Below are 18,877 nucleotides of genomic sequence, written 5' to 3' on the forward strand. Positions count from 1 at the left end.
AAATAAAAATAAATATTAGTAATTATTTAATCAATTTTATCACCTAGCTAGAAAATTTGTTAGAGAGATAAATGGTCATTAGAAGGATGAAAAATTAATTTACACTCATAATTATAATATTTTATATATTTATTATTGTATTATACTATAAATATAATATTATATTACATTATATCATAATACATTGATATGTTATGTTAAATAATTTAATATTATATTAAATTATTATTCTATAATACATAATGTTATAGTACTATATTATAATAATATTATATTACATTACATTAATATTATACTATATCATACATTTATATATTAATATATATTATATTTTATTATGCTCTGTTATATAATATTGGTAATGTCCTTTATGATCATTTTATCACACAAAAGTACTTTTTCAATTTGTTTACCAAACACATGTTAAAGTGTCATAGTTAGTTACCAAACAGCAAACAGATTTTTATAAACGCTCTGCTTCAGACAGCTCTACTTCCAACAGCTCTACTTCCAACAGCTCTACTTTTAAAAGCTCTACTACTAACAGCTCTCCCAAACAAGACCTAAGTCAACTAATATTGCAACTGCAGAAGATACCACTTTGTTTTAACACCCAAGAAAATGGCAGTAGAATCACTTAATCACCACCGGAGATTCTCTGAAACAATATAGGCTGTTATAACAAGAAAATTGCAGTAGAATTTACACCATCCATAGATTCCCTCTCAAACTGCAGGTTAAACAACCTAAGCTGATAATTCCACATAAGCTGTCATGTCCTGAATCAACCACTAGGTCTTCAACTACCAACATAAGGACAGTATCACCTTCCCAAGAACATCGAACAACCTCCTACAAATTCAACAGAGCTGCCCTACCTGACAAAGCAAGAAGCTTCAAGTAAAAGTGGTAAGTTCCTGATATCAACCATATAATAGATGACTGGAAGCAATTTTGAAAAATAATCTTATGGTTCTGAAATTCCACAATAAAAGAGGAGTAACTTAATCTTCATCAAGATGATTCAGTTAAATTTGATTAGATCAATCCTAAATGAAATGTGAAACAATTTGCAAACAATCAAGAATACAATGCATACTATTTGAACCAAGCCAAAAGCTTGCAACATAGCAGAGCTGTAAATACTGCATAATAAAACCAACATATATGTCTGGAGATTTGTTGAGAACTCCACCAGAAAGGCCATTCAAATATTGAAGGTCAGCGGCCCATGACAGCTCAGAAGCTTCGCATTGACCTCATCTGGCACAATCCTCTTTTCTCCCTTAAACTTCAGGTAGTCCGTCCTGCCGAACTTGTTGAAGCCCCACTTCCTGCTTGCAAATGATCAACCTGGCAGGGAATTTTAAGTTTGCACTTCTTAGAGACTCATGCACCTAAGCACGTTGCTATTTCCGCACAGACAACAAGATCTACCCTATGATCGCCAGCCACAAGTCCCTTGAGGCTTGGCAAAAGCACCTCTAATGCCAGTTTGGAGCCTATCAGCTCCAGGATATGAAAGCATCTTGTTGATGTGCAGGACATGAAAAAGGTGAAACTTCGCTCAAAGGTGTAAGGCATCCATTCCAGCCTATTTTGGCATGTATTTGCCCCAGGCAATTCAAGCAGCCTCAAGAGCTTCACGGGACACATTCTCCTTCTCCCACCTGACAAGGTGTACACAGAAGGGGAACTCATCAGCACCCTTCTTATTCATCAGCACCCTTCTTCTTATCTTGGGGCAAGAACACCACAGCAGTATCTTGACTTTGGATAGGGCTTGTTTTTGATCTGTCAGTATCAGCAGGCACGTCTTCAACCCATTATGGAACCCTAAAAGATAAGCAACAAAAAAATGCAAATAGCAAGGAAGCATGACTACCTATTTCATATTTCGTGCATTAAAACAGGTAGCTGCGCGGAATAGAGGAAAAGGACTCATGTAGCAGGACCCCAACTAGCTTGGAATTAAGGCTTAGTTGAGTTGAGTTGTGGGGCAGGTAACTAGCTCCCTCAGAACAAATTTGAGATTTCAACATCAATATATTGTTCAGACAAGGCTGAAACTGATGTTATGTTCAATCACTGGGAGCTCGGACATGGAATGATTCACCATATTGAACTAGTTCAATAGAGTGATGCACAGGATATCAAAGAACATGCATATGCAAAAGGTTGCATTCTGGCAAATCTAGAACATGCTATAAGCATAGGATATCAATGCAACATACTTAAAAATATTGTTATATAAATACTCCTTAACAATTTATTAAATACAAAAAGTTTCAGCCAACTTATTAACTGGAGAAATACATAAAAATTTACCTGAATAGCAAAATGAAAAACAAAGAAATCAGTATCATCACAAAAATAGTCTAAATGCATCTTGAGAGCTATAATTTTGATCTTTCACAAGTGAAAAAAACCATAGCCAATTAATTAGTAGCAAAAAGAACGGCCCTAATCACAAGGATGACATTAATATGACATTGTATTTGCATTGTTGGGCCCTGAATTTGATTTTAAACTCATTCAAAATTGAACAAGGAGCCTCTGAGGCATGATACCACGACCAAATGAAAATAATGTTTATTGAATTTGTAAAGGTCATGTATTTTTATAAATCCTACAGTAATTTGGATCTTATAATTTTACAATAAGTTACATTAAACTGATATTTATAAAAACTTCAAAAACAGATCCATCCTAGGGCGAGCATACTCTACCAATGGAAAATCTGACCACGATCAGGAATTACAGACGAATGTAATCAATAAAAGGTGAATTTTTTACTTGAACGTGATCGATAAGAGACCCCTTCATCTAAAAAGGCCACACACTTTAATCATAGATTTTTCTAAAGTAATTAAGTACGACAAAATAAATCAATACTAAAAACCAGTATGGTTGATCGACTAGAACAGCACAAATTGATAACCATGTCAAAGAAATAAATTAGTGAAAGAAAAATGCGAATTAATAATTTAAAATAGTGGAAGATCAATTCAATAGAAATTTAGAGAAAAGAGAAAAACCCAGATCGGAACAGGACACCATGAAATGATAACAAGTTGGCAAGTCTTCGCCAGGGTGCTTTAGAAAAGATAAGCTTTAGTAAGCAACCACCCTCCCCCCCCCGCAAAAAAAAAAAAAGATCTTGAAAAAGAAAAGGGAACAATGTTCTCCCATAATAACAAATGATACCTCGAATACAAGTGCAAATAAATCCCTCAGAAACAGATTATTCCATTCATCAAAAGGATGTCAGCCCACTACTTTAATCTCACAAACTGATCTTCCCAGGGATTCAAAGAGCACAGTAATGGCATTATTGAACACAAAGAATATCAAAAACACAAACCTAAGACAAGTTTCCTCAGTTCAGGTCTCCATGAATCTTCCGCATTGTATAACAAACACCTCGGAAGAACGAAAGTTTTTCTGATCATCACCGGAAACCATATTTAAACAAAAAAAAAAAAGATCAAATATTCAAGAAAAATAAGAAAACAAATAGCATGACTTCAATTGATGGATGGGTCTCCTCAGTTCAGGTCTCCATAAGCTTTCCGCACGGATGGGGATCATCACCACCACCCTCGGAAGAACGAAAATTTTTCTTTTGATCATCATCGGAGACACCCACCAGCTCCCAATGAACGAACAATCAACAGTACAAGACGAAAGATTTTTGCGTCGTTACATCGGATCTCAAGTAGGAGAGCGGAGAAGCATACAGCTTTCGTCTCGTGGCCGCCGGAGGAAGCGCGAGCCAAAGCGCACGGAGAGGTGGGATTTATAGGAGGGGAGATTGACCCAGAAATGCCCTGACCTTAAAACCCTAGCACTAGGATATGGGGTGGATACAACCGGATCCTAGGGGGCCAGCTGGCTTGGGACCGGGGACCGGGGACGGGGCCGATCTTATTATATACTTTGGGTTGGGCCACGCCAGGGACATAAAGCCTTCTGCATTTTGGGTCTCATTCTCGCCCGGCCCAGCACATACCATAATCCTTACTCTCTAAAAATCCTTAAATCCCTGATTATATAAAGTGACTTAATTTCTCAGTTTTCAATTTAAAAAATAACCCTTATAAGATTATTTATTTAAAAATTTAGAACATTATTCAATTAAAAATTTAAAAATTACTATAGAAACCATAATTGCACTTTTATTACACTGCGAAGACTTCTATAGAAGAAGGTATTCTACTTGTTGCTGGAAATTGGACCCGGGGGTGGCCACTTGGCTGAGAAGGAGGAGCTCCGGTGCAGACGGTATGTCGGCGGACTGCATCCTCCGGGGGACCTGCAAGAAGTCGGTGGCCGGGGTTTCCGGTGCCGGCCCTCTGATGCTTAAGTCAGAGGGGGCTTTTGTGGAAAAAGAGAGAGAGACTGCAGGTAGAGTTTCAAAGTCAGAAGTCCCCGATGTAGGGAAAGAGGTTCCCCTCTTATAGGAGGGATATGGGGTTACCTGTGAAGTGACTGGACGAAATTAATAAGTCGCCGTCATGATTGAGCGTGGTTAAGTGAATCAGTTAGTTGCCGTAGATGACCTGAGATTTTGAGCAAGCAGGAGATCTATGGAGACCATACACATTAATTGTTAAGTAAGCCGGAGATCTGTGGAGACCATGTGCATTAATTATTGAGTAAGCCGAAAATCTGTGGAGACCATGCGCATTAATTGCTGACGGTTGTAGCAGGGCATGGTTCCTGGTTGAGCTAGTGAGCGAAGCATGGTGCGATGAAGCTGCTGCAGGGCATGGCCGCAGCAGGTGAATGACACGGTCGGCCTTCTGAGGTCGGCTTGTGTTCGGCCTTCCGAGATCGACTTGGCCTGCTGAGCTGGGTTCGACCTTTCGAAGTCGGGGATGCCGAGATCTGGCGCCTTGAGGTCGGGCGCCTCGGGATCGGGCGCTTGGAGGTCGGGCGCCTCGAGGGGTTGTTGCTGGGGCGACGCCCTTCTGCTTCTCGAGGTTGCTCCGGGCCGTGGGCTCATGATGAGGCTCCGGGATTCGACGGGATGCCGCCTCGATTCCGCTTTTAAAGCGTTGATCCAGGTTGATATGCCGCTTCGATTTTCGGAGCTGACATGTGGCGCGATCTGGACGGAAGGCAGGATCTGGTCCTGCCGATCTGGGCTGTCGGGAGGGTCTATATAAACCCCAGACTTGGCCCTAAAAGCCCTTATTTGGCCGCCGCTGCTGTCGCCTTCTCTTTCCTCCATTTTTCTTCTCCTCCTTCTTCCAGCCGTTGCCCAGTTCTTCCCAACGGTGCCTTAAGGCGATTTCCAACGGTTGTTTTGGTCCCTTATTTGTGGTCAGCGGCATTTCCGGTGGAACCCATGGTAGGTTTTCTACCCATGTTTGCTCGGAGGGTTTTTGTTTTTCTGCTTCTTCCTCTTTTTCTTTCTTCTTCATTTTCCTCTTGGGGATGGGTCGCGGCTCGGACGAAGTTGGGTTCAGCTTGACCGAGGAGGAGTTAGAATTGATCCGCTCCCGGTTCTTCCCTCAGAGCGGGTTTCGTCTTGAGCCTGCAGGGTCGGAGGACCAGGTAACGAGACCTCCTCCAGGTCGGATCGAGGTGTACATAGAGACACTCTGGGCCAGCCTGCGGTTCCCTTTACACGAGTTCGTAAACGAGCTCCTAGTAGCGTATCAGCTTATCCCAGCACAGCTTGCTCCGAACTCGTGGAGAACCATCATCGGGTTCCTGTCCTTTTGCCTCGCGCACGGGATACCGACCTCGGTGAATGTCTTCCGCTGGTGCTTCATGCTGAAGTCCAGCCCGGTGGATAGGGAATGGCTCTATTTCGCTCTTCGGGGCGGTAGGCCGTTCTTCCGAGGTGCCCTTTCCTCCATTCGTGGGTGGAAGGGAAAATTTTTCTTTCTTTCCTCCGAGCGTTCGAGGGGATTTGACCCAAGATGGGGCCATCCTCGGCTCAGGGCCATTAACAAGCCCCCCATACTTTCGGCGGACGAGCAGAGGATCGTCGACGCTCTTCATGGCCTTGGGGGAGACATTCTTCTGAACAATCTCCTGAGCGAGGAGGCCCTGGTGAATGTTGGCCTGAGCTCGGTGCGCCCCGAGGGTAAGGGCAGCTACACTGCTCCTCACCTGTCTTGTCATCCTTTGCCTTATTTATTCCTTCTTTTTTATCATCATTTTTTTGCTGACTTGACATTGGGATTTTTCCTCTTTTTCAGACGTCGCTCAGATGGTGACCAGTAATGCAGCTCTTTTCGCCCGATATAAGAAGAGGGCGGCCGAGGCTCGTGGGGCTCCTCCCGAGCCGAAGAAGAAGGCCAAATTGGCTTCAACTTCCGCTCCCGCCGAGAGGGCGGGTCCTGAAGCTAGGACTTCCGGATTTGTCTGGAAGGAAACTCCATCTGTCGAGCTCGTGGGCTCGGGCTCTAGGGGGCAAGGGATTCGGCCCCCCCAGCATGCCCGGCCCCCATCTCCCAGCGGCCGGATCGGCAAGTTGTCCGCCTGCGGTGCTCAGGTCTCGAGCTGAGCCACGACCTTAGGGTCCCAAGCCCCTCTCATCCTTCTGCTCCGAGCTCGGGCCGGTGAAGCTCGTCGAGGGCCGACGTCCCAAGCTCGCCCGGGGTCAGAGGCCGCTCCGAGAGGGGGCCTGATGGCCCAGAGTCTCCGACCAGAGAGGGTGATTCGGCCCTCCGTGATAGCAATGTCGCGCGCAAAATATTTCACCGCACGTTGCTCCCAGCTGACCGGGCTGAGTTCGAGACCATCGATCCCAGCAGCCTTGTCGATCAGATCTATTGTACTGCCATCCGAGTAAGTTGTTTTTTATTTTTATTTCTTTGCCCCGATTTTTGCATCTCCTTGACCTTTACTCATCATCAACTTTTTCTTGCAGCATCTTCATGAGATCGACATGCTGGTGCTCATAGCGTCGGAGTGCCAGGAGAAGGCTCGAAGGAGCCAAAGGCAGCAGGAGAGAACCGAGAAGAGGCTCGCCGAGTCCGAGGCCGCATGGAGGGAGGCCGTCGCGAGGATGGAGGTTGCCGAAGCTGTGCGGCGATCAGCGATCGACCAGCTCGAGGAGGAGAAGGCCTCGCACGCTTTGGTGAGGTCGGAGCTGCGCGCCTCCGAGGCGCGTCTAGTCGAGGCTCGCTCCGAGATTGCCGGCCGTAAGTATGAGGAGGGGGTCCTCCGCCTGAAGATCGACCAGCTCGAGGCTCGAGAAAAAAGGGCACTAGAGGAGGTCCGAGACACGGTGCTACTCTTTCAGGAGTCGGAAGAGTTCCGTGATTTAATGGAGGAGGAGGCCATGGACGGATTCATTCACGGCTTCGAGAACTTCCGGAGGCAAATGCAGCGATTTTGCCCCCAGCTCGACCTCAAGGGCATTCGGCCAAGGATGGGGGTCGACAAAGACGAGAGCAAGCCCGGAAGCTCTGACGATGGGACCAGCAACATTGCCGCAATTCTTGAGGCTGAGACTGATGCGGCCGAGCAGACAGCGTGGGCGGCTCTTTCTGGGGAAGCCGCTGGGGGCACTCCCGAGGCTGTTGGTGAAGCCCCGTCCGAGGCTACCGCGGATGGTCCTGAGGCAAACTCCGTCGAGGACCCCCACGTGATTATTGTGGATGCCGGAGCGGCTGCTGTCCCTTAGGACTTAGCCTCTTTTTTTCTTTCTTTTTTCTTTTTCTTTTGTAAATGAGGTCGGCCTCTACGGCCATTGTGCGGCCAGACGAGTCGGTCCTCAAAATCAAAACTTGTACACATCCTTCGAGCTTTCAATTAATGAAGCATCTTCCTTTCAGACTCCGTGTGTATTTGTGTTTGCTTCTATTTGCATAATTGATGAATTTTTATCCCGGCTGGTGATAGTCAACTTTAAAAACCACGCAATAGCACGTATCTGGTAGGATAGTGATTACGGATATCGATCCACAGGGATTGGGGTATGGTTGTTTTCTTAAAAATAAAAATATTTAAAAGGAAGAGTTTGTGAAGAAAATTAAACTAAGAAATTTAATAAAAAATGTAATTAAAATGTTATCAGTTTGAGGGAACCTAGGGCAAGAAATTCACCACTAACATCGGAATAAGGATTAATTGTATTTTAATTTATTCTTGGATTAACATGCAAATTGGCTACAAGCCTAATAAATATTTAAATAGAAATTCACAAAAGCAATTTGGGAATAATCCATCTTCAGTTAGCATGAAATGTCTATCCTAAACTAATGTGGCCGGACACTGCATCTTCCTTAAGTATGAACTATCTCATATTTATTTAGTGATCATGAGGAACAGTTGTATAAACGTCATATTTAAAATCACAGAAATTAAATATGAGATGAAATAAAATATTCATTAAGAGCAAAATAAAGTTTATATAACTCCAAGAATAAAAATTAAAAATATAAAACCCTTAGCCCTTTGTTAGGGCTGCATCTGGCCCTAGAGAGGAGATCGGCCTTCCATGGAGTCGTGGGCGACAGCAGCAATGGCACAGCAATGGGCTCCCATTTCTTCTTTTCTCCCTTCCTTCCCTGGATCTCTCCTTCCTTCTCTAGCAATTCATTATTTTTTCTTTTGAGAAGACATTCCCAAAAAGACCCAAACTTCTCTCCCTGCTCTGTTTCCCGTAGGACTCCGCCTCCGAAGTGCTTCGGCTCGGAACCAAGCTTGATGGAGCAGCCCCCAGTTGGGGAAGAAGGAATGAAATCCCAAGGAGAACTCTCCTTTTATAGCCTCCCTATTCTCTGTGCAGAGGATAAGCTTCCCGAGTGAAGAGATAAGGGTGGAGGAACGGCAACGGGCGAGACGCGTAGAAGATTTGATTTGGGCGCTGGAAGCACAGGTTGCTTGATCTGATCCTCACGGGCAGTTCGGAATCTTGGTTGGCCGCAGAGGAGATGTGTGATGTTGCTGGGAGCTGGAATTCATCCCGTGAATAATGGAAGGTTGGAAGCAATCGGGAGGATGCTTGGCTTGATTAGCTGGATCCGCGGTCGTGAAGCTCACGATGGGAAGACGAACATGTGGAAGACAGCTGCTTGCTCTCATCCGGAGGTTGGGAAAGGCACACGGAGCAGGGGCTGTTTCCGTGAAGTCTGGGATGCTCATCTGGCTGGCCACGAGATAGGGGTGGATCACGGAGTATCCGGACGTGGGAGGAGATGGGACCTGGATCCATGCGGACGGTGGGAAGTTGAGAGGATTGTTGCTCTATTCCGGAACAGGGGAAGAAAACGTGCGAACTCGTCCGTGATTCGTGGAAGCTTAGGAGGTGGAGACACGGAATGTGATGCTTGATTTGCGAACGGGATTGGCTGCGGATGTTTGGGAGATAATCCGGATTGCTTCAATGCGGTGGAGATGAAGAGACGATGGGATGCATGCGGGGAAGACGCGTGAGCTGAGAAGATGATGCTGGATGCGAAGAAGATGTGTACGGTTGCTTGCGAACGGTGGATACGGCTGGGATGCTGATCCTTTCGTTGGGAAGAAGATGATGAAGTGAGCTGGGAGATGCTGGGAAATTCGATTTTGGCTCTATCTTGGCTGAGATCTAGCGGAGCAGGGGATGTTGGGATTTGTTCCGAAGAAGGGATAAGGATGCAAGCGGCTGGATGGAATGCTGAGATTTGGGTTCATCCCGTGAATCATGGGACTCTGTTTTGAAGCTAAAACAGGGGAGGAAAAGGATGACGTGGAAGATGAACACAGGCGTGAGGGATGATGTGTGAATTGGAGGAGATGGGATGATCTTTGGGATCCGTGCGATGATAGATGATATGCTTTGAGATCTGAGAGACAAATAACTGAAGGGATTTGAGGAATTGGATCATGTGGAAAAAGAGTTGGAACGAGTGGGAAGAAATTTAGCTGAACTTGTGAAGAGTCAGAAATTAATGGAAAGCACTGGATTTTGGAGAAGAGTTCTTGAAGTCGACTCTGAAAGATGTAAAATTGTGAAATGATGCAATGTCAGTTTAGGCTTTACCTAATTAAGCTTGACTCAACCTGCAAACATTAAGCTTAATCAGTAAATAAATAATTAAAACTCGAATTACCTTTGATAATTTATTCAAATGCAATGATGAAGGTAACACATTTTTTTGGTTAAATTTATAAAATATATGAATTAAAAATAATGATAAGTGCTAGGAGAAAGATATTAATTCATGCATTATTTAGCACTTATCAGCTGGTTGAGTTGAACCCCCATTTGGCGAATCTCACCAATTCTTCGAACTCGGCTGAGTCTTTAGACCTAGGTTACGGTAGAATTCGTTAAGCCTTTAGGCCCAGCTTTCCGAGGAATTATGCTAAGGCTCTAGGCCTAGACTTTAGAAGAACTCGCCAAGTTCTTGGGCTCAAGCTCTGAAAAAGTCCCACTAAGCCTTTAGGCTTATCTTCCGGGAAAATTTCGCCAAGTTCTTGGGCTCGGCTTCTAGAAGAACCTTGTTAAAACTTTGAGCTCGGGCTCAATAGCAGCGTAGGCCGAGGTTGGGCTGCCGTCGAAGCTTTCACGCTCTTTGATCTCGAACTTGGTCAAGGCGCCATCAGGTGGAACTTGAGTTTGTGGCCAATGACTCGGCATCCCCGAGCTTGGACGGGACTGGGCAGAGCTCGAGATCATCGTTGCGGGCCACTTCAACCTAGGTCGGCGTTCGGACTTAGCCGAGTCTTCATTTGGAGAAGACCGAAGCAGGTGGAGATCGAGTTGGAGATTGGTGGTGTGGAGCATTCCGAGCTTGGTCAGAAGCTCGTGCGCGAGGCCGAGGGATCCTGGGCTCGCACTCGACTCTGCGATGCCTTCCGAGATCGGTTGAGGCTGGGCTCGTGGTCGATTCAGCAAAGTATCCCAACCTCGGTCTGGGGGCCCCGAGCCTGGTCGAGGCTTCATCGGAGATACATGTAGGAGGCGAGCTTCATCCGTTGATCATCATGTAATATAACCTAGTAAGCATAGGGAGATATTTGTGCCGAGCAGGGTGTACCTCTCGTGGAGTTGGAGTTAAGTGTCTCGGGTCGGGTTGTCTGAGCTGAGCTAAGCGATTCTGCCTTGAGGTTGACTTCAGCAACCTATGGTTGACTCAGCAAGGTGCCTCCACTCAGCTCGAGGCGTGTTGTCGGGGGAGCACTGAATGTTGGCGAAGAGTCGTGGAGATATCGCCACAAGGCCGAGGGAGATTTAACTCATAGTCGAGGGAGACTTGATTTGGAGTCGACTTGGCAGCGCCCAGGAGTGCTTTTCGAGGTCGAAGGAGCCGAGGGCTCGCGGTCGGCTCAGCAGGGCATCCCGAGGTTGAGGGAGCCGGGGGCTAGCGGTCGACGCAACGGGGCATCCCAACCTTGGTTGGGGGATCATGCGCGAGGTCGAGGGAGCTGGGGCTCGCTGTCGACTCTACGATGCTTTCCGAGGTTGAGGGAGTTGGGGCTCGCGGTCGACACAGTGGGGCATCCCGACTTTAGTTGGGGGATCATGCACGAGGTTGAGGGAGCTGGGGCTCGCTGTCGACTCTGCGATGCTTCCGAGGTCGAGGGAGCTAGGGCTCGCGGTCGATGCAACGGGGCATCCCGATCTTAGTCGGAGGATCATGCGCGAGGTCGAGGGAGAGAGGCTCACTGTCAACTCTAGGATGCTTCCTGAGGTTGAGGGAGCTGGGGCTCGCGGTCGACGCAGTGGGGCATCCCGACCTTAGTCGGAGAATCATGCGCGAGGTCGAGGAAGCTGGGGCTCGCGGTCGACGCAGCGGGGCATCCCGACCTTAGTCGGAGAATCATGCGCGAGGTCGACTCTGCGATGCTTCCCGTGGTCGAGGGAGCTGGGGCTCGTGGTCGACGCAGTGGGGCATCCCGACATTAGTCGGAGGATCATGCGCGAGGTCGAGGGAGAGAGGCTCACTATCGATCCCGCGATGCTTCCCGAGGCCGAGGGAGCTTGGGCTCGCTGTCGGCTCAGCGGGGCATCCCGAGCTTAGTCGGAATTTTTGATGGAGATGGAGACCGAACTCAGAGTTGCCGCAATGGAGCATCTCAAACTAGGCTGGGGCATCCGAGCTCGGCCGGGTATCCTGAAGTTCGCAAATGGGTTAAGATTAGGAGGAGTACCGAGTAAGTAGGGGAGAACCGTAAATAGGTTAATCGTGAGGAGATATTAATTGTGTTCTCGAACAGCGAAGACCCTTGAGGGCCTCATTGATGATACATCCAAAGATTTTCGGAGTTCCAGCTTCGGAGGATGAGGGTCCCTTCGAGAGACTCCAATTTGTATGCTCCGGGCCGCTCCCAGTTTGGGGCGAGTTTCCCCTGCTCGGTGGGTCGAGGGGCTTCAGTTCTCCTCAAGACGAGATCTCCCAGCTTGAAGAGCTTAGTCTTCACACTGGAGTTGTAGTATTGTGCCCCTTTTCGCTGGTGTCTCGCCATGCGGACTCCAGCGGCCTCCCTCGACTCCTCGACGAGGTCCAAGTTGTTTCTGAGCTGAGATGAGTTGGAAGCAGCATCATAGTTTTCTAACCTTAGTGTTGGAAACCCGATCTCTAAGGGGATAATGGCTTCCGTCCTGTAGGTCAGGCTGAAGGGGGTCTTGCTAGTGGGGAGTCGGAAGGTAGTCCTGTAGGCCCAAAGAACGTTGTAGAGATTTTCGACCCACTGACTTTTGGCTCGATCGAGTCTGGCTTTGAGTCCTTGAAGGATGGTGCAATTCGTCACCTCGATTTTTTCATTCATCCGATGAGCGACCGAGGTAAAACAATGGTCGATGCCGAGCTCGGAGCAGAACTTTCTGAAGTGAGCGTTGTCGAACTGGCAACCATTATCGGATATGAGGATGCGGAGGAGTCCGAACCTGCAAATTATTGATTTCTAGACAAAGTCTCGCATCTTCGGCTCGAAGATCTGGGCCATCAGTTCAGCTTCGACCCATTTGGTAAAATAGTCAGTGGAGACAATAAGGAACTTTCTCTATTCGGTGGCCTGAAAAAATGGTCCCAAGATATCAATCCTCTATTGGGCGAATACCAGGGGGCGCTGATCGAGGTCAACGGGACTGCAGGACGGCGCTGAATGTTGGCGTTCCGCTGACACCGATCGCACCTTCGGATAAAATCCGATGCGTCCTTTTGGAGTGTGGGCCAATAATATCCTTGGTGCAGAATCTTGTAGGCCAGAGCTCGGCCTTCCAGGTGGTTTCCACAGATTCCTTCATGAACCTCTCGTAAGGCATAATCCGCCTTTGAAGGACGGAGGCATCTGAGGAGGGGGGAGGTGAACGACCTGCAGTAGAGCTTGCCATCATACAAGATGTATCGAAAGGCCTGATGCTTAACTCGGCGGGCTTCAAGCTTATCATCGGGGAGGACTTCGTTCTGCAAATAGTCGATGAACGCGTCCATAGTTGGGAGCCCGCCCATGCCGCAGAAAATTTCAAAAAATTTCAGATGCAGCGGAAGAGGCATAAGCGGGATCAATCGTTCATCCTATGAACATTGTTCAATAACCGTTCGTAGATAGATTAGAATTAAAAACTTTTAAACTAATTATGAAGATCAGATCTTTACCTTGTGCGGGTAGATGATCACCGCAAACTGAAGTTCGTGGTTTAGGATGAAGGTTCGCTTGAAGCCGTTCACGCGTCCGGCCTCTACGGGTATCCACACGAAGTAGAGATACGATCAAAGCTTCCTTGTCTCACCGGGGTGCTAGCTCCCTTGCAGAGACTTCTTTTAATGGCTGATGTCCTCCCTTTGAATCAACCTTTGATTGTGCTTGGGAGGAGGAAGAAGAAGGATGAAGTTTGAAGAAGAATCAAAGCCCCTGCAGCCTACTTCCTTTTCCCTGCGTTGGAACCAAGGAGGAGGGAAGAAGATGGCCGCCAGGCTTTCTTTTCTTCTCACCTTGCTTGCGGCTGAAAAACAAGGGGAGAAAGGGTGGCCACGAATTGGAGAGGGAGAGGGCTTCTAATCCAATGCCCTAGGTGCCTCCCGTAGCCCTTTATAAGCAAGTGGAGCTCCTAACTTTTAGGAGCTCCTTGATAACCTTCCAAGAGGGGCGCCGACCCCTCTTGTTTGCCGCACCAAGCAAGGAAAAGGAGGAGGGGCGTGTGCCCCTCCTTCATGGTTAACCTAATCCTCCTCTAAGGAGGATTAGGAAGGTCACTCATGGTTAGGTCCTAATCTAATTAGGCTTGGACAAAGGATGAACCAATTTGGGTTTAATCTAGGTAAGTCCTAATCCAATTAGGACTTAAAGCAATTTTGACTCAATTGAACTCTTCAATCCTAATCCAATTAGGAGTCTTGTTAATTCATTAGATTAATAATTAATTAGGACTTAAGAAATTCTAATCCAATTAGGATTTATTCAATTTTAATCCTAATCCCATTAGGACTTTAATTTGAATCCAAAGTCCTAATTCAATTAGGACTTCTAGGAATCCTATTCTAAGTAGGAATCCAAATTGAATTCAAAATCCTAATCTAATTAGGATTGTTTGAATCCTATTCTAAGTAGGATTCGCAGTCCTACTCCAAGTAGGATTCCCAGTCCTAATCCAATTAGGACTCCCGAAATCCTACTCTAAGTAGGATTCGTGTTTAAGTCCAATTAATTAATTCCCATTGTTCCTTCTTCAACTGTTCATCAATCAAATTGATTACTCGTGATTCATAATCACATTTCAACCATCGGATCGGTCAATACTTCTAGTGTGTGTGACCCCATAGGTTCTATTCTGACTGGTAGTGAGATATATTGCGATCCCTATCACAATATCATTGAAAACTCCTTTCAATGGGTTGGAACGATTCCAACTCAACTCATTAGGATTTATCGATCATCGAGATATTCCCTATGAGTCTCACCATCCTCCAGTGACACCTAGCAGCATGTAGTGGCTACCCAGCAGAATGGAATAATGAACCTCTAGGTGTAGTTATCGTATGATACAGTACCTACTATCGTGGATCCCTACAGGACGGAGGTCATGGATAACTCGTTAAACCCCTTCGTCTATCATATGTCAAGATTTATTAGACTTAAGTTCGAGAGTGGAAAACTCTTTGTCCACTATTTAATCTGCCCCGGCCGAGGTCTTACGAACTCAGTCTTATAAATCACATAGGATCTCTCCTTATCTATCAAGGTCGATGGATTCCTTATAGGTGCATACCCTACTCCTACAGTAAACCTACTGCAGCCAATCTACACTGTATAATTTATGTTCCAGAATAAAAATGCGTCAGCCTAATTGGCTTCTAGGGCATACTTCTAACAATCTCCCACTTGTACTAAAGCCAATCAGCCAAAAACTTAAAGTCCTATCTTCCCAAGATGCGTTTCAGTTTTCTGCTGACTTATTTGCTTAGTGAATGGGTCCACCACATTTTCTGTGGAGTCTACTCTTTGATCCTCTACTTATTTCTTTTCGAGGTAGTTGCTTATTAGGTTAAACCGCCGCTCTATGTGCTTAGACTTCTGGTGAGACCTTTGGCTCCTTAGCTAGTGCTATGGTGCCTTTGTTATTGCAGTAGAGTGTTATGGCATCTGATGACATCACACCTAACTCTGCAATGAACTTCTTAAACCAAAAAGTTTCCACTGCACCCTTAGAGACGGCTTAACATTCAGCTTCTAAGGTAGAATCTACAATGATCGGTTGTTTGGAATTCTTCTAATTTACTGAACCATCATTGCACATATTCTAATGTAGGCTTTCTATCATCAATATGTGTGCATCCTTTTACCTTCAACTCTGATATTCTTCCAAAGACCAAGAACATGTCCTTAGTTCTTCTTAAGTACTCATGACTGTTCTTCATAGCTATCCTGCGCTTCTTGCCTGGATTTGACTGATATATGCTCGTGACACTCACAGCATGTACTATATCAAGTCACGTACATTGCATGGTATACATGAGGCTCCATATAGCCGAAGCATAAGGGATCTTGCTCATCCGCTGAATCTCTTCAGATGTGTTGGGGCACATCTTCTTGGAGAGATTTATTTCATGCCTAAGGGATAATAATCCCCTTTTAGAGGTTTCCATGCCAAACCTCTTCAGCACTCTCTCTATATACATATTCTGTGACAGGACAAGCATCCTTTTAGATCTATCTCTATAGACCTTAATTCAAGATATAGGATGCCTTCCCAAGGTCTATCATGGAGAATTCCTTACACAACCAAACCTTGACCTAAGTTAGTATGGGAATATCATTCCCAATTTGAAGGATATCATCTATGTACAACACGAAGAATGCAATAGCCCTCCCACTAACTTTCTTATATACACATGGTTCCTTTTCGTTATTGATGAAATCAAACGATTTGATTATATCGTTGAAACGAGTGTTCCAACTCCGAGATGCTTGCTTTAGTCCATAGAAGGACCTTTGCAGTTTACAGACCTTGTGATCACTATCACAATATCTCATAATCATATTATGCTGCAATAGCAAGCAATATCGAATGGACTTCAGCATGGCTACAAGGTGAAAAGTATCCTTATAATCAGTACTTTCGCACTGACTATAACTTTTTGCCACCAGCCTTGCCTTATAGGTCTCTACCTAATCATCCGAACTTAATTTTCTCTTGTAGATCTATTTATACCCAATAGGTACTATACCTTCTGGTGGATCTACTAAGGTCCAGACTTGGTTGGAATGGATGGAGTCCATCTTTGACTTCATCACTTCCAGCCATCTCTCGGAATTGATGTCTAACATCACCTCGTTGTAGGTATTAAGATCCTTACCTTGATCCCTATCTCCCATGAGGAACACTTCCTCTACATCCTCTGTAAGCATACCTAAGTACCTTTCAGGCGGACGAGAGATCCTACTAGATTTACGAGGTGGAGGAGGTACTACGTGTACTGGCTTAATATAAATAAGTTCTATAGGAACAATGGCTCATTGCTGTTTTAGAGACTTTCTCTTCAAGCTCAATTTTCCTCCCACTGTTTCTGTCAAGGATAAACTATTTTCTGTGAAGATAGCATCTAGGCTCACAAATACTTTGTGATCCTTTGGGACGAAAAGTCGTATCCTAATGACTCTTTAGGATATCCTATAAAACGAGCATTAATTGTCATCGTAAGGGAGGAATATTTTTGTGTTGTATATAAAAAAAGGACTTTCGATTTAGCGTTGTAATTTTGACTAAGTTTTAGATATTCCTCGGGGGGAGTTGTTTGTTCCGAAGTTTCTCCGATCGGAGTTGTGTCGGAGAAACTTCCTTCCCTATCCCTATAGTTTATAGTCCGTTCCTCTAGCTTGTCTGCCTATAGTCGCTTGACATGGGCCGGACATCCCCAAATCTTGAAATGACCAAGACTTGGTTTCTTACCATGTCATATCTCATATGGTGTGGTAGGAATGGACTTTGGAGGGAACTCTATTCAATAAGTAAATAGCTGAAAATAGGACATCTATCTAAAGAAACAAGGGTAAATCAGTGAAGCTCATCATGGACCGGACTACATCCAATAGAGTCCGATTCCTCCTCTCTGATACTCCATTGAGCTGAGGTGTACCAGAAGGAGTCCATTATGAAACTATACCATTCTCCTTGAGATAATCACGAAACTCTCTATTAAGGTGTTCACCTCCTCGATCTGATCGAAGAACCTTAATGAGTTTTTCTGTTTATTTTTCTACTTCATATCTTAACTCTTTGAAACTTTCAAAAGTTTCAGATTTGTGTGTCATACACATATCCATACCGTGAGTAATCATCGGTAAATGAAGTAAAAATTACAACCCCTAACTTGCACATCGAATGGGCCACACATATCAGTGTGTACTAGGGTAAGTATTTCAGTGGACCACCCTGTGTCCTACAAAGGATAATTTGGCCATCTTTCCTTGAAGGCATAATTAACAAATCGAATATGACTCGAAAGTCAATGAGCCCAAAAGTTCATGTTTCTCCAATTTGTTTATTCTGTCTTCTCCTATATTGCCAAGCCTGAGGTGCCACAAATACTTTAGATTTATCTCATTTCTAGATCTATTAGATCCTATGGTATTCACTGTTTGCTCAGATGCATTCACAGATACATTCATATGTATGTGATAGAGACTGTCAATCATAAAACCACATTGAATCAATTTATTTCTCAAATAAATGGAACAGTAGTCTTATAAAAATCTTTCTGTGCCAAACAAGATACATAAATCAAATTTCTGCTAGCAACAGGTAACAGTCCCTAAGTATCCTGAGCATATCTGACATACCTTCTGAAGGTCTGTCACCCTTCATGTTTTTATGCTTTCCGTGTATGTAGGACAGTTCCTCTTCCAATGGCCGTCCATGATGCAAATGAAAATATTTTTCCTTGCAATTGGCCTTTTTCTTGGAACTTCCTTACTTGGCATTTTCTCAGTCTTCTGCTTCTTCGCAGGCTTCTTCTTCTTCCAAATAGACTCTCTCTTGGAATGAGAAACCAATTCGACAGCGAGAACGATGCCCCTTGAACTCTTCAAGGTCCCTAAGGTAGTTACCAATTTATTTAACAATTCTGTTTTAGTGCATACAATCTTGTTCATATGATAATTTACTATAAACTGTTTATATGAAGCTAGAAGGGATTGTGGGATCAAATCCGTTTGCAATTCCTTGTGCATGGTCATGCCGAGCTTCTCAAGCTTCTCTAAGTCCTTTATCATGGTCAAACCATGATCATGGATAGACTGCCCATCACGCATCTTGGCCTTGAAGAGCCTCTTGGACATTCAAACCAAGCTGCGTGACTCTGATCACCATACAACTCTTGCAGGTGTTTTAATGTATCCTTGGCAATCTTCATGTTCTCATGCTGGCATTATAATTTATTGGACATGGATGTCATTATGTAGCACCTAACTTTATTGTCATCGT

At 45.1% G+C, this 18,877-nt stretch overlaps 2 non-coding genes and 1 pseudogene across 2 annotated transcripts; all 3 read right to left on the bottom strand.

The window, feature by feature from the left end:
- Positions 1-1,004: 1,004 nt before the first annotated feature.
- On the bottom strand, positions 1,005-2,013 carry LOC120111849 (large ribosomal subunit protein uL16 pseudogene; annotated as a pseudogene).
- A 1,360-nt stretch (positions 2,014-3,373) lies between these two features.
- LOC113461513 (small nucleolar RNA Z159/U59) lies at positions 3,374-3,462 on the bottom strand. The gene has a single exon (XR_003383791.1). It is a non-coding gene; the product is annotated as a small nucleolar RNA Z159/U59 (small nucleolar RNA).
- An 80-nt stretch (positions 3,463-3,542) lies between these two features.
- Positions 3,543-3,643, bottom strand: LOC113461512 (small nucleolar RNA Z159/U59). Its single transcript, XR_003383790.1, has one exon. It is a non-coding gene; the product is annotated as a small nucleolar RNA Z159/U59 (small nucleolar RNA).
- Between the last annotated feature and the right edge of the window lie 15,234 nt (positions 3,644-18,877).

This window comes from Phoenix dactylifera, chromosome 12, assembly GCF_051530095.1.
Source record: "Phoenix dactylifera cultivar Ajwa chromosome 12, Ajwa_hap1_PhDact_Kaust_v1.1, whole genome shotgun sequence".
In the NCBI taxonomy this organism is placed as follows: domain Eukaryota; kingdom Viridiplantae; phylum Streptophyta; class Magnoliopsida; order Arecales; family Arecaceae; genus Phoenix; species Phoenix dactylifera.